Source organism: Lactuca virosa, chromosome 1 (genome assembly GCF_052849685.1).
Source record: "Lactuca virosa cultivar CGN04683 chromosome 1, Lactuca_virosa_CGN04683_v6, whole genome shotgun sequence".
In the NCBI taxonomy this organism is placed as follows: domain Eukaryota; kingdom Viridiplantae; phylum Streptophyta; class Magnoliopsida; order Asterales; family Asteraceae; genus Lactuca; species Lactuca virosa.
Genome location: NC_136426.1, coordinates 317,337,680 through 317,353,695, shown reverse-complemented (window position 1 = coordinate 317,353,695; position 16,016 = coordinate 317,337,680). Strand labels below are relative to the sequence as shown.

General features: G+C 36.8%; 1 long non-coding RNA gene across 1 annotated transcript; it reads right to left on the bottom strand.

The window, feature by feature from the left end:
• Positions 1 to 14,171: 14,171 nt before the first annotated feature.
• On the bottom strand, positions 14,172 to 16,016 carry LOC145110155 (uncharacterized). Its single transcript, XR_013709539.1, has 3 exons — positions 15,945 to 16,016; positions 15,770 to 15,854; positions 14,172 to 14,267 (listed from the first exon to the last, which is right to left on the bottom strand). It is a non-coding gene; the product is annotated as an uncharacterized LOC145110155 (long non-coding RNA).

Below are 16,016 nucleotides of genomic sequence, written 5' to 3'. Positions count from 1 at the left end.
TGGGTCAAAAGCACCAATGCCGACCCATTACTTGTTATGTGGAATTATAGTTGTCTATGTGATCCTTGCATGAAAGACCAGGATCTTGCCCATAACAATTGAATGAAAGACCAGGATCTGGCCCCTGGCAACTGTATGAAAGACCAGGATCTGACCCATATAAATTTAATGGAAGACCAGGATTTGGCCCTTGGCACTCGTGTGTAAGACCGGGATTTGGCCCTCGACATTGCAAGGAAAGACCATTGGGGTAGCCCATGACACTTGTATGTTTCGATATGTGGTATTTTGGGGAACTCACTAAGCTTTGTGCTTACGGTTTTTATGGTTATGGTCTCAGGTACTTTCAGTTTGAAATGGAAGGGCTCGGCTTGATCGCAGCGTATCCACCCATGTTTCCGCAATTTTGTGATTTTGGTATTGTACTCTGATAACTGTTTTTACCTTGTTACACTTTTAAATGATTGGATATGTTAAATGGTGTTTGTGGTTGAATTAAAAACGAAATTTTTACCTTAAATTTTTGGGACGTTACAAGTTTATTGATGGAGTTGGTTGTGGTTGTAGTTTTGGGAGTTTCCAATTTGAATGGTTTTCACTGGAAGTCGGGTCTTACAGGTTAGTTGTGAGGAATGTCTTTGACAAGTCGCATATTTCTTGTTTATAATGTCACTCGGAGTTTCTGAAATCATGGTGTTCCCAACCTTTTGGGTCTCACAAAGGTTTGGGATGTAAGATCGGATTTGGAATCCATAAGTTCTTGGTTATTGTTCGAGATTTGAGAAATATGCCAATTTGTGTAGGAGGAATGAGAATTGGAAGAACCCACAAGGGATTTGGAGAATGTTTAAGAGTAAGTTGTAAGAGCGGATTTGGAGGACGAAATCTAATTTAATTGGGGGAGAATTGTAACACTCGTGTTCCAGGTTGGTTAAGCCTTTTTTCGTCAAGAACTAAAGATGGAGTTTTGAAGAAAACTCTGTGCCACGACGTGGTGCAAGGATGCCCATGACGTGGCCATGTCGGAAAGGAACACGTGTTGTATGGAACCGCCATGACGTAGCATAAGGTCGCCACGGTGTGGCATCTGTTCAGGCCTAAGCCCACATATTTTTAGGGTTTCGCCCGTATTTAAGCATCTGAACCCCCCATTCCAGGTCATCTTCTTTAGCCTCCATTCCTTCATTTCAAAACCCTAGCCTCTCTTCCATGGAAATGAGCTTGGTGGCTTGATCTTGATGTTAATGTTCTCTTTTGGTGAAACTTGAAGAAGAAAGAAGTTCATCTTGGTGCAAGGAAGCAACTAACAAGCTTGGATCCAACATCTTATCCATATTTCTGAGTTATTGGTGGTATAAAGTTTATATCTTGACCTTTGTGTTTCTTGTTTGATCTTTGAGCCCATTTTTGGATGTTTTGGTCCCATTCTTGTTTGCTCTTGGATTTTGAGGAACTCCAGAGCTTGATATGGTTTTCTCATGGTCTTGAACTTTTGAGTTAGTGAGAAAAAGGTCTTAGCTTGAGTGTTCTTGATCCCATGATTTAGTTATGGTCATATTAAGTGCTTATTGGACTTAGGGCTCATGATTTTACCTTTTGTATGTCCCAAATTTTCTTGATGTATCAATCAGATCCAATTGATGGTGCGGAATCCCAATCAATTGGATGATGCAAGATCAAAATGAAGAAGAAGGAGAAGAAAAATAAGATGAATCTTCAATGTATTGATGATAAGAGTTATGATCCAACACAAGATTCTCACACACACTCTTCTTCTCTCTAACTTTCTCTCTCTACAATATGCTCCTCTCTTATGACTCCTCGTTGCTCTAGACTCCTCACCCTTACATAATATATATATATATATATATATATATATATATATATATATATATATATATATATATATATATATATATATATAGACCGCAAACCCAAGGCCCAAACAAGAAACCGCAAATGGGTTCACGACCGCAAACCAGTTCCCGGCCGTGAATACCTCCTGAGCCGCAAACACACCAGCCGTAAATCCAAGGTTGTTTTCGGTCCAAGACTGAAAATTACAATTGCCTAGAAAAGTAAAGTATAAACCAATATTTTAGACCCAGCAATCTCCCCCTTGGTTTATAGCTTTCTTTTCTTTTGACCCAACAAACTCCCCCTAAGAATGTAGCTGCCTTTTCTTGTCAATCTTCATTTGCAGCTTCGCTTCAGCTTTAATCTGCAATTACTTCACGACTTCAAGATGAACATATGAATCTTCTATGTGCGAGACTTCATCTTGAGCAGTTGGGCTTCTCTTCAAAATTTGACTTTGAACGAACGTTGGGTGAGGAGGCTTCATGTAGAGATTCTTGAAAAATGGCACTTTCAGCTTAAGAATCTTTAGAGAGAATAACAGAGATAACGAAACTTCTGGATCAGTTCAGCAGGTACATAGATAGCAGCAAATTGATTGAGGAGGCTTCAATGCAATCTGTCACATAATCTTCAAGTGCAGCTTCACCTTGCTTCTGGGGTTGAAAGATTGAATGTTGAAAGAATAATCTTCATTTCTTGTTCCTTCGAATGAGAATTCTTCAATAATCGCGGATGAAGCTTTGGCTCAGAAAATTTTGATACAGTCTCCATGAGTCTCATTTACATCTGAATTCACTTTTCAAGACAAAACTAAAAACAAACTCAGCACACAATATTATTGTATTTTTTATATTTTCTGGAAAAATAAAACAAAAAACAAAAAATATTTTTGGATTTTTGAGTTTTCTGATTTTTGTTTGATTTTTGTTTGATTTTTGAATTTTCTGATTTTTGTTTGATTTTTTTAATTCTAATTCTCCCCCTAAATTTGTGCATAGAGGAAAACTATGAACAAATTTAACCAAAACAAAAAATAATAACTAAATTCCAAAACTAATTTGGGATCATAATTGTCAAACAGTTCAATATCGTTTATCTGCACACACCTGCATGTTTAGATCTGGTCAATCACTGGTATTGTGGTCCACTTAAACACAAAGGATGTTGATAAATTGGAAAGGTTTTAAGTGACAAGACAGTTGTACCTATATACTTAAATAGACATTTAGCTGGCGGCGACCAAGGGTATTATTCTCCACTTAAATTCAGCAGCGAGATGTACAGACAACCTATTAAATGGTTCAATTTTAGATGTACTATAATGTGATCCCCACTTCCCGATATACCCCGGTAATCAAGAACTTCCAAAGAACTCTTTACTTTAGGTGAGTAAACAATCATTAAGAGGGAAGTCAGATTTAGAGATAGGTGCATATGTTGTGTCCCAGGTCGGATCTCTTAACATCACACAGAGGGGACAACATATGGCTAACTGATATAGAGGGATTGAGAAGTAGAATGTTGCATATGTTGTGTTCCAGGTCGGATCTCTTCCAATCACGCAGAGGAGGCAACATATGACTAACAGATAGAAAGCAAGAAAACAATTTCTTACAGACCTATTTTATCAGAACCCCCCAGTCATCCTATCAGTACCGTAATTAAGGACATGAGTCCATACATCAAGGAAATGTTGAGCCACAGTTCTATATAATTAACTTTTAGTGTATCTCGCAGGTTCCCATGTTTATCTCACTGCTCAATCTACCCGAGCGTCGTATTGTCAGACCAAACGGAACTATCTAAGTCAATATTCGTCAAGTCTTTTCACAGTCCATCTATGCCTAGTCTAGTCCATTTAAATCCTTTGTGCCTACCAGCACATTGAACACAGAGTCTAGACAATTCGGCTTTAGTGCATTACACGCATCATAAATTGCCCTTTAGCACTATACTTCATATCACTTCCCAAACAATACCTACTAACAAAAGACTATAAGAAAATAAAATATTATCTTTGAAACGAATCAATGTAAGAGAAAACTCAGGAGTATCGAGAAGAAAACTCAAACCGTAAGTCACCGATTGAATTTTGCATCCAGAAGTTCTGAGAACAGCACACATATTTCGATCTCAGAACAGATCCGAAAATTCTTCACATCGTTAAGCACAAAACCCCATGTGTGATCCTTTCCTTTCTTCCTTTCCCGCAAAGGACACATACTCTCAAACAAAGTTCTGAATGTTGTACAGTTGAGAGATGTCCCCTATTATGTGCCAGGAGCAACCACTATCAACAAACCGAAGTCTGATGATATGCCTCCATAGCTGCTCCGACACTGAGCGGGATCAGTTGGTCTTTGGAACCCATTTCATTTTGAAACTGGGTTGACCTTTGTCATCAACGCAAGGTACTTTCTCTCATGACATATCCTGCTTATCACAAACAGAAGATGAAGAAATGTTAGAATCATTAGGTGATTTGGGATATTTAACCTTTGGTACTCATCTGTAGTTCGGTTTAACCCATTTCTTGTTCGAGTGGATGGGTGCCTCGGCACTTGATTTTGAACTTGAAGCCGATCTTCGAGATGACTTTGATCTAACTGATCTTGGTTTCACTGGAGCATCTCTTAGATTGGACTTCTTGGCCGACATTCCCTTCTTGACTTTGGGATTTTGATTCTTGGCCTTCTGCACGTTCCAGTCACCATTGTTTGAACGTGGCCTCGAAGGGTTTCTTTTGGAAAAGCTCCCTCTTTGAGCGTTCTGCCAGCCTTGTGCAAAGTAGGGAACGTATGCGCGATTTGGACAATTTCTAGCAATGTGTCCAGGTGTTCCACAGTGAAAACATGTCTTTTTCTTCACGTAGGAATTGTTTCTGCTTGCCCCTGGTAGCACGCCCTTGCCTTGTCTCTGATTGTTCCCACAAGCACACTTGCAACAGGCACTCTGATTTGCTTGTTTTGGTGGCTTGTATTTACCAACAACAGGTTGATTAGTAGCAACTGAGTTAGAAGCAACAGATTCAGAGTTCAAGGAGTCATTTGATTGTTCAATAGTTTTCTCCTTGTTCTCATCTTCCACTACTTTACCTGCACAAGAAGTAGAAGCATTAAAATCGTTCAGCTCAACACTTTCTGGCACAACCACGGCAGAATTATCAAAGATATCATCAAACATATCAAAAAAAATTGAGTCATCAGACTTTGACATAGAATCAGCACAAGACAAAACATTAGTTTTCGAGTCAGAAACAAAAGTAGCATCGTTTGAAACAAAAACATCAGATTCTGAAACAATTTTATTATCAGACACACTCTCTTCTGAAGCCTGTTTGCCTTGACTTAAAGGTGGATCTGCATAGGAAGTAGAAACATTAGTATTCTCAACCTTAGGACCACTTTCTGGCATAGATACATCAGGTTTGCCATATTTGAGATGTGCCTATCTGTCCATTTCTTCTTTGGTTAAAGGGTTAAACGGATAAGTATGATTAAAAGGAGGAGGAACTTTATCATACCCTAAACCCTTTTGCTGATTATCTTTAAATTTCAAACTATGTTCTATCATGGACGCAACTACCTCACTTGACACATCAAATTTTCTGAAATTAAAATCTGCATTTTCAAACTTATTTTTCAATGTGTCAAGTTCAGCAGTTAACTCCGCAAGTTGTTCCGTCACATATCTATAGTTTGCACATTTATTACTGTATTATTCTTGAAGTTTTCTAAAGTCCTTGGTTTTGGCCTCTAGTTGAGCTTTTAAGGGTTTTTGAGCCTTCCTAAGTGTATATCCTTCATATTTAAGGTCCTCAACTTCCCTTTTTAGCAAATCATTATGTTCACGAAGAAATTTAATTGTAGCTTCACATGATTGAGAGCATGAAACTTCATTGACCGGAATGTTTGCGGAACTCATTGTTTACCAAAAATGCCCTTTGACTATAAACCGAGAAAGTCAACCTTAAAAGTCAAACTTGAAAAGTCAAACTTAGAAGTCAAACCGAAAAGCTAAAAGTAAAATTTGAAGGTTAAACAAGAAAGTCAAAGTTTGAAGTCAAAAGTCAAAGTCAAATTTTTAAGGTCAAAAGTCAAAAATGATAGTTAAAAATTAAAAACCAAAATTTTGGGTTGAAAATGGAATTTTAAAATTTGAAAATTTTAATTTTGGGCTAAAATTGTCAAAATTCCGAAAATATGATCTGAAATAACGAAGCTATTTGATTTAAAAAATGAGGATGTTTAACGTGTGGCTTGCTAGTCCAACTGGTAAGGCGCTTGAGGAAGGAGGCAAGAGACCCGGGTTCGAAACCTTGCACCCCCGGAAATTTTTTAAAATAAGTTGCCTTCAAGGACTATGCGTGCGAGGACCGATCACGTGCTGGAGCTTGCTGGCCGTGAACTGTCCGAGGACCGAACACGTGCTACGACTTCGGACCGCAAACTCTTCTCGGTCGTAAACGAACTTTGGACCGCAAACGAGATTTCGGCCGTGAAAGCTTCTTCGGGCAGTAAACGCTTCTTCGGCTGTGAAAGCTTCTTCGGCCGTGAACCCTTCTTCCGTACAGTCGTAAACGCTTCTTCTGGCCGCAAACCCCTCGCAGATTACGTCAAAAAACAACGTTTTCCCCCTTTTTGAGCCCAAAACTCGATCAAAACCTCGTTTTTATGAAAAACACGAAGAACAAACCCCCAATATTTTTCAAAAAACTATCCAAAAACGAATGATTCCTCAAGAAAAAGTGCAAAAACGCTCCAGATCTTGCTAAAATGATTGATACAATCCAAGCTCTGATACCAACTGTAAGTCCCAAATTTGCTTGATGTATCAATCAGATCCAGTTGATGGTGTGGAATCCCAATCAATTGGATGATGCAAGATCAAAATGAAAAAGAAGGAGAACAAGAATAAGATGAATCTTCAATGTATTGATGATAAGAGTTATGATCCAACACAAGATTCTCACACACACTCTTCTTCTCTCTAACTTTCTCTCTCCACAATATGCTCCTCTCTTATGACTCCTTGTTGCTCTAGACTCCTCGCCCTTACATCTACATATATATGGACCGCAAACCCAAGGCCCAAACAAGCAACCGCAAATGGGTTTACGACCGCAAACCAGTTCACGGCCGTGAACACCTCTTGAGCCGCAAACACACCAGCCGTAAATCCAAGGCTGTTTTCGGTCCAAGACTGAAAATTATAATTGCCTAGAAAAGTAAAGTATAAACCAATGTTTTAGACCCAACACCTTTGGATGAGGTCCTAATGGATAAAGTTGGAAACTTTATCAATTAAGACATTGAGAAGGAGTAGATCTGAAGTTTTGGATTTAGATCTGTAAGGATTAAGTGCTTAATGAAGAACTGGCACTTCAGACAGTTTCCCACGACGTATCGAAGGTGACCACGGCGTGGCGGAGTTTGAACCTTGACTGTTTTGTCCTGGCATGGCCACGGCGTGGCCAAGGAAGACCACGATGTAGAAATAGTATACATGTTAACTGTTTGACTTTGACCGTTGACTTTTTAACCAGTTTGAATTTTAGTCAAACTTGAGTAGAATTGGGCATTTGGATAGGATTGATTCAGTTTGGATTTAGAAAGCTTGGTTTGGTTGTTTTGTTGTTGAGGTGGCGTTTGAGCTTCCGATGATTAGTTTAGGTGAGTCTCCTTACAATACTTGCGGGTCGAAGGCATCAATACCGGCCCATTGGATTATGTTATAGTATGCTAGTTGTCTTTGTGACTCTTGCATGTATTGTATGTGTTTGTATGTATACCGGGCGGAGCCCGATGCCGGGCAGGGCCCAATGCCAGGCGGGGCCTGATTAGTGTGTTGGGTGGGGCCAATCACATGATTACTGACAGATCTGTTCCGGGCGGGGCCCGATGGTTGTCGGGAAAGGCACATTTATGTATGGTATGTGGTATTTTATGGGAACTTACTAAGCTTTGTGCTTACGGTTTTGTGGTTTAAACATTTTCAGGTACTTCCAGTTTTAAAAAAGAAGAGCATCGGCTAGATCGCACTGCATCCCCTGAAGATTTATTCCATAATGATTATTTATGATTCCAGTATGATGTTTTGAGAATACTTTTACTTTAATCGTCTTTTGAGATAATGTATGAATGGTTTTGACTTATTTAAAATGAAATTTTTACTCGGTATTTTTGGGACGTTTATAAACTCAAAATCTATAAGTTTTACATATAAACTATAAAATTGCTTGTACGAAACTTCAAGAGTAAATTTGGTTATGTTATGTTTTCACAAAGAGTAACGTGTCTATTTTTTATATAAATTGGTATTCAAAATCTTTATATAAAAATGCATTTTGGTCATGTGAACCGCCAAAATTTGCTGTAAGTTTGATTTACTTATATATTCACCAAATTTTGTACTTTTGGACTGAAAGACTCACACTTTCATATTTCTAAAAGACCCAAACTTTCATACTTGACAATTGTTACTCCAAAACATGCTACATGCATATTCATAAAAACAATATTTTACATTGATAATTTGATTACAAAAGACTGGATACAAACCGACTAAGTTTTAGTATATTACATAACTACCCAGAATATTTAAGCTTTTATACATACATGATCCCTAAATACAAAAGTAATATTATAACTGTTCTAAACCTTCCAACAGTATAAGACTATACTGTTTACTTATCTTCTGCAATTGTTAAACATTGAGAGGGTAAGCGGTGACGCTTAATGAGTTCAATAATAGATACAATATAACGTTATGCCATATATATACCAATATGACAGAAACAAAGGGAACAAGGAACAACAAAGGCAGATGTCTATCACATGACAGACTTTCCATATCAATCGATGATTTGATTCAAAGATATACAATCAATAAGACATAACAATTTCCATACTTGATATAAATCAATAAAGCTTCGGCCCAAATGGCACAGAAGACATATAATTTCTGATTAAACATTTTGGTAGATTTCAGGCTTTCAGCCCTGTCTAACCATCTGCCAGTGCCAAAGAATAGAAGTCATTCTCTTACGATACATGCTCTACATGGCCAGAGGCTACATACCAATACCCAAGTGATGCTTATGTCATACACTTCAAGTCAAAGGTATAGCTCTGTTAGTATTCCGTTAGTATACAAATCACGCTTTACATAGCCAAAGGTATAAAACCAGAATAACACAGGAAAGCACATTGAACATATAACACATAACATACAATTGTTCCTATATATTGAACTCACCGTGAAATAACCAGGGATTAATTTGGGCTGCACTTCGACTCTAAATATGACTTTCTGTGACGAAACCGAGGATTTTAGTTGAAATTCGGCTTTACGCGGGCAGAGTTTCGACTTGAAAATATGATTTTCTCGGGAACTTCGGGGCGTCGAGACTTGCTTCGGGTGTCGGGGATGATACCGGGGCTTCGGGGGGTTAAAAGTGGGCTAAAGAAGGTTTAGAGAGTGAGAGATATCAGAATTAACAAACAAATCCCGAAGGCTTCGTTTTCTATTTATAGGGTGAAAAATCGACTCTCACGTCGTGAAGCATGTATGTTCACGTTGTGGCTTTGATCCTGGTCATCCCCTAGGCTTGTCGTGTGTATTCTAGGCTCGAAACGCGTCGTTCACTGAGTTCACGTCGTGAACACTGTATTCACGTCGTGAATGCAGTCAAATTCTCGAAGTTTGTGCTCCGAACTTCAAAAATCCATATCTTTCGCATACAAGCTCCGTTTTTTACGTTCTTTATATCTACGCGTAGGTGAGATTATGCTCTACACCTTTCATTTAGACTCCGTCGGCTAATTGTGACTTTATTTTTAATATTATATTAATATTATATTTTTAACGGGCCGAGACAGGAAAAGTTCGTTAAATTTTCATAACTTCTTCATCCAACGTCCGTTTTTGTATGTCTTTTTACCGTTGTGCTACTATTAACGAGACCTTCGATTCTCGTTTAGGTTGTGTCGGCTAAAAATCACTCGATCTTTATTTCGAGTTTTTAGCCGTCTACTGCTATATCGAAACTTAGAAAAATCATAACTTCCTCATACGAAGTCAGATTTGGGCGTTCTTTTTATGAAAATTCTTGGTTTAACAAATACTACGACTTTCATTTAGATCACCAAGGCAAAAAAGTAGTTTATAAAAAACCCACTTTTTACGTCATTCGGCGCCGTGTCGATTTTGTCGCGAAACTTCGATTGGTCATAACTTCTTCGTTATAACTCGAATTTCGATGAGGTTTTCGCCTAAATGTTTCTAACGGGATTCTCTACAACTTTCAATAATAAAATTTTACTTATTTCAATTTTTATATTTTCGTTAACTTTCAATATTAGATTGGAATCTCATAAGACTTCCAATATTTTCCGAGTGATTCTAAACATAGTTTTACTTCATTTCTAGTAAAAACTATCTGTTAGAACTCAACACTCAAATTCATATAATATTTCATTATATTTTTCACTTTTAAAATTACATAACACGATTTCAAAACGTGTATGTTACAAATACCTCCTCCTTTTGAGGATTTCGTCCCCGAAATCACATCGATATAAATAACTGGAGATATTTCGCTCTTATCTCATTCTTATTTTTCCTAAGCATAATCTGGGCCTCGATGGTGTTTCCACTTGACGAGCACCAACTCCACAACATATGCACAAAGCATATTTTCTACTGTTTGGATTGTTCTCTTCGTCTGACCATCTCCTTCTTCAATTCTCTGACTGAAATTTCGTCACTACACGAGACATGGTTCTCTGAACCAATCAATTCACTTCGCAGATCTATATTAGTCGGACTCGATTCTTTACGACCATTAAGGTATGAACGAAAATCATCTTCTTAGTCATCACCGAAACGAAGGTAATGACACACTCGAACAAAAACGGAATCAATTTCTAGCTTCTTGGTAACCTTGTGACTTTCCCTGATCCAAGTGTGAGTCCTGTGCTTCCAGTAGTATAGCCCTCTACTACTATTCACACCTACTCATACTCGTCCCAAGTATTGTCTCGTAGTTCCCAAGTCACCATTCAAAAGTTTTCACAAAAAAAACTTTTCACACCTAAGTGTGTTCAAACAAGTACATAGAACAATTTCTCCTAGACTCAACTAAGGATTTCGCGTTTCTATCAAATATATCTTGGATTTCTTAAATTCATCTTCTAGAATTCTTTTATGCATAAGCTCGATCTAGCATATCCTAATATTTTTCCTAAGTCGAAAGGAATTTCACTTCCAGACCAAGGTCGGCAACAGACCTTAAACTTTCTCAAGTAATAGCAATATAAGTAAGCAACCTAAGGCATGCTATATTCATTTATCATTTAGCACATATTAGAATATAAGGCATATCTCCTCTAATATTCTAGTGCTTGTGTCCATTTAGGTATTCAACCTAAAATATACTAGGCACATATCGTACCATCATCCCTTAGCAATTTAAGTTTAAGCCTAGAAATTCCTTACCATTCCTAGTTCACTTAAACTAATGCTCTAAAAATTTTGAAGTAACTTAATATTTTAAAATACTAGGGTTTATCACTACCCAATACCCCACTTAAATCTTTCCTATGGTTTGTATCCATATACTTACAAATGACTCCGTTCATATATTGAACGTTAGACATTTTAAGTCTAAATATCAATCCGTGATATTTAGTTCACTTAAACTAGTGCTCTGATACCATGATTGAAAGACCCACACTTTCATATTTCTAAAAGACCCAAACTTTCATACTTGACAATTGTTACTCCAAAACATGCTACATGCATATTCATAAAAACAATATTTTACATTGATAATTTGATTACAAAAGACTGGATACAAACCGACTAAGTTTTAGTATATTACATAACTACCCAGGATATTTAAGCGTTTATACATACATGATCCCTAAATACAAAAGTAATATTATAACTATTCTAAACCTTCCAACAGTATAAGACTATACTGTTTACTTATCTCCTGCAATTGTTAAACATTGAGAGGGTAAGCGGTGACGCTTAGTGAGTTCAATAATAGATACAATATAACGGTATGCCATATATATACCAATATGACAGAAACAAAGGGAACAAGGAACAACAAAGGCAGATGTGTATCATATGATAGACTTTCCATATCAATCGATGATTTGATTCAAAGATATACAATCAATAAGACATAACAATTTCCATACTTGATATAAATCAATAAAGCTTCGGCCCAAATGGCACAGAAGACATATACTTTCTGATTAAACATTTTGGTAGATTTCAGGCTTTCAACCCTGTCTAACCATCTGCCAATGCCATAGAATAGAAGTCATTCTCTTACGAGACATGTTCTACATGGCCAGAGGCTACATACCAATACCCAAGTGATGCTTATGTCATACACTTCAAGTCAAAGGTATAGCTCTGTTAGTATTCCGTTAGTATACAAATCACGCTTTACATAGCCAAAGGTATAAAACCAGAATAACAAAGGAAAGCACATTGAACATATAACACATAACATACAATTGTTCATATATATTGAACTCACCGTGAAATAATCGGGGATTAATTTGGGCAGCACTTCGACTCTAAATATGAGTTTCTGTGACGAAATCGGGGATTTTAGTTGAAATCCGGCTTTACGCGGGCAGAGTTCCGACTTAAAAATATGATTTTCTCGGGAACTTCGGGGCGTCGGGACTTGCTTCGGGTGTCGGGGATGATACCGGGGCTTCGGGGGGGTTAAAAGTGGGCTAAAGAAGGTTTAGAGAGTGAGAGATATCAGAATTAATAAACAAATTCCGAAGGCTTCGTTTTCTATTTATAGGGTGAAAAATCGACTCTCACGTCGTGAACCATGTATGTTCAAGTCGTGGCTTTGATCCTGGTCATCCCCTAGGCTTGTCGTGTGTCTTCTAGGATCGAAATGCGTCGTTCGAGTAGTTCACGTCGTGAGTTTGATCCCGGTCATCCCCTAGGCTTGCCGTGTGTCTTCTAGGCTCAAAAGGTGTCGTTCGAGTAGTTCACGTCGTGAATTCTATGATTCACGTCGTGAACGCAGTCAGGTCTCGAGGTTTGTGGTCCGAACTTCAAAAATCCATATCTTTTGCATATGAGCTCTGTTTTTTTGATGTTGTTTATATCCACACGTAGGTGAGATTATGCTCTACAACTTTTGTTTAGACTCTGTCGGCTAATTTTGACTTTATTTTTAATATTATATTTTTAACGGGCCGATACAGGAAAAGTCCGTTAAAAATTCATAACTTCTTCATCTGACGTCCGTTTTCGTTTGTCTTTTTACTGTTCTACTACTATTGACGAGACCTTCGATTCTCGTTTAGGTTGTGTCGGCTAAAAATCACTCGATCTTTATTTCGAGTTTTTAGTTGTCTAATGTTATACCGAAATTTAGAAAAATCATAACTTCCTCATACGAAGTCAGATTTTGACGTTCTTTTTATGAAAATTCTCGGTTTAACGAATACTAAGACTTTCATTTAGATCACTAGGTCTAAAAAGTAGTTTATCAAAAACTTACTTTTTACGTCTTATGGCGTCGTGTTGGTTCTGTCGCGAAACTTCCGTAAGTCATAACTTCTTCGTTATAACTCAGATTTCGATGAGGTTTTCGCCAAAATATTTCTAACGAGATTCTTTACAACTTTCAATTATATAATTTTACTTATTTTCAAATTTTATATTTTTATTAAATTTCAATATTTGACTTTTGATTGGAATCTCATAAGACTTCCAATATTTTCCGAGTGATTCTAAACATAGTTTTACTTCATTTATAGTAAAAACTATATGTTAGAACTCAACGCTCAAATTCATATAATATTTCATAATAGTATTTACTTTTAAAATTACATAACACGATAACTGAACGTGTATGTTACAGTGAAGATGGTACATTGGACCCCATAGAGATAATGTCGCCAAATCTTGAGGGCGAAAACTACAGCCCCAAACTCCAAATGATGTGCCGGATGCCTGGCCTCATGAGGCTTCAACTGCCTGGATGCATAGGTTATGAATCTACCCTGCTGCATGAGTATCGCCTATAAACCTCTGATCGACGCATCACAAAATACTACACAATCCTCAACACCCTCAGGAAGGGTTAATATTGGGTATTCACATAAATTTTGTCACACCCCCAAACCAAGGATGGCAGAAATGTGCGGGGGTGGAGGACTTCATGTATAGTATCATAACAACAATTGTAATAGTAATTCAAGCAAACACAACCAACATATATATAATTGAAAAAGTTACATCATTGTATGAATTACATGTTTGCGAATCAATTACAATATGTTGACAAAATATGAAATAGTAGACGCCTTAGCGTCCCATCCTCAAAAGCACTTGATTACCTGTTTAATGATTTCCTGAGAATACAAGTTGTTTGCAAAAGTGTCAACACAGAGGTTGGTGAGTTCATAAGCTTTTGTTTGGTATTATTAAAAGCCTTTCGTTTGTAAAAGTAGTATTTGTGTTAGAAAATCCAATATTTTCCTTAATGTGTAAATGTAGTCTTAAAACCCAAAGACCAAAATGTACAAGTAATTTGTCATATTTATAGTAAAACAATGCAAGTTTAAATCGACATAAACTCGTTAAATTTTAATGAAGTTCCCGTAAATTCCAATGTTTATTAATACTTTATGTGAGTTTATTATAACCATACTATGACCAAGGTTGCCTAAAACGACGTTCTTCAGGCGTCGGAAATGTTATGACATTTGTCACCCCAGACCTATCGGTCTAACTGTTGCATGCAGTTTAGGTGTGGGTTTGTCAAACCCAATATAGATCTATACACAACTATCACGCTCTCCCTCAAGGAGACTCTGGTTACAATACAGGACTTAATGGTAATTTGAAGTAAATGTCTCACAAAGTCATTAACGAATTTACGTGTAGTGTAATGAAAACTTGGTACCGTATGGCCGTACCTTGCTTAATGAAAATATCCTTTGTATAAATGTACCCTTTTTAAATGTATGTGTTATGTAATGTTTCATAAAGTCATTAACGGAATTACGTGTTATGAAAACTTGGTACCGTATGGCCGTACCTTGCTTAATGAAAATATCCTTTGTATAAATGTACCATTTTTAAATGTATGTATTATGTAATGTATCATAAACTATACCTATTATAGTTTATCAACCAAGGGTAGTACGTTGTAATGTATGCAAACTATATTCAAAATAGTTTATTAAATGTTTGAATGTATCGGTTGTACTTTGATTATAATCACTTGTTATTCTTTATATTTTATATGTCCAAATCCATTTGTAAACTGATGTGTGTCTAAATATTAAGATAAAATGTCATATATTGCAATAACATATAATCACAAAAAGATATACACCTTGCTCAACATGTTACAAGGTGAAATGAAATTGACAGCAGCTTTTTGTTGAATACAGTTTCTGTTACTGTTCTTAGAAAATTTATAGAAAAATCATCAAAGCTCCAAATCCAAATCCGCAAATTCTGAGAGTTTGGAATATGAGTCTAGTTTGTTCGTAAATTTTATCATGATTTTTAGTGATCTCTAACAGGAGTGAAAAAGTTCATAATCACAGACTGGTCCGGGTTTGCCTCTGAAATGATAGGCAGTTTTGTAAAAATCACCATAAATTGTAGAAACATCATATGGAGATGTGCAAGTAGCCATTTTAAAGCTAAGAGTTTGAACTACTTGCACCTGGAACAGTTTTGAAAACTAAAATATTTAAGTTGACCAAAACAGTCCGTGATCGAAGTTCATCTTTTCTGATGTAATCTGATAGAAAAAGTTTAATTGTGTTCTTGATGATTTTACTTGTATTCCCCCCTTAAAACTTAAGAAAAACATGTAAATGTAGGGGTATGAACTCACCTTATGTGGTTTCAGTAGATGAAAGTGAGAGAGAGGAAGTGTTCAACCCAAGAACACTAAGAAGATGTCTTGATGATTCGAGAATCTAACACCGAATAAGATGGAACTTGTGTAAGATATCAATGATTTGAGTAGAATGGAGTTTAATAATTATGTGAATGATGAAGATACTTACTAATTGAAGAAAGAAATCCCTGGAGAAAGCCTTGAAGTTCTTGAAGTTGAGAGAAAAGATGAGAGAATTTTG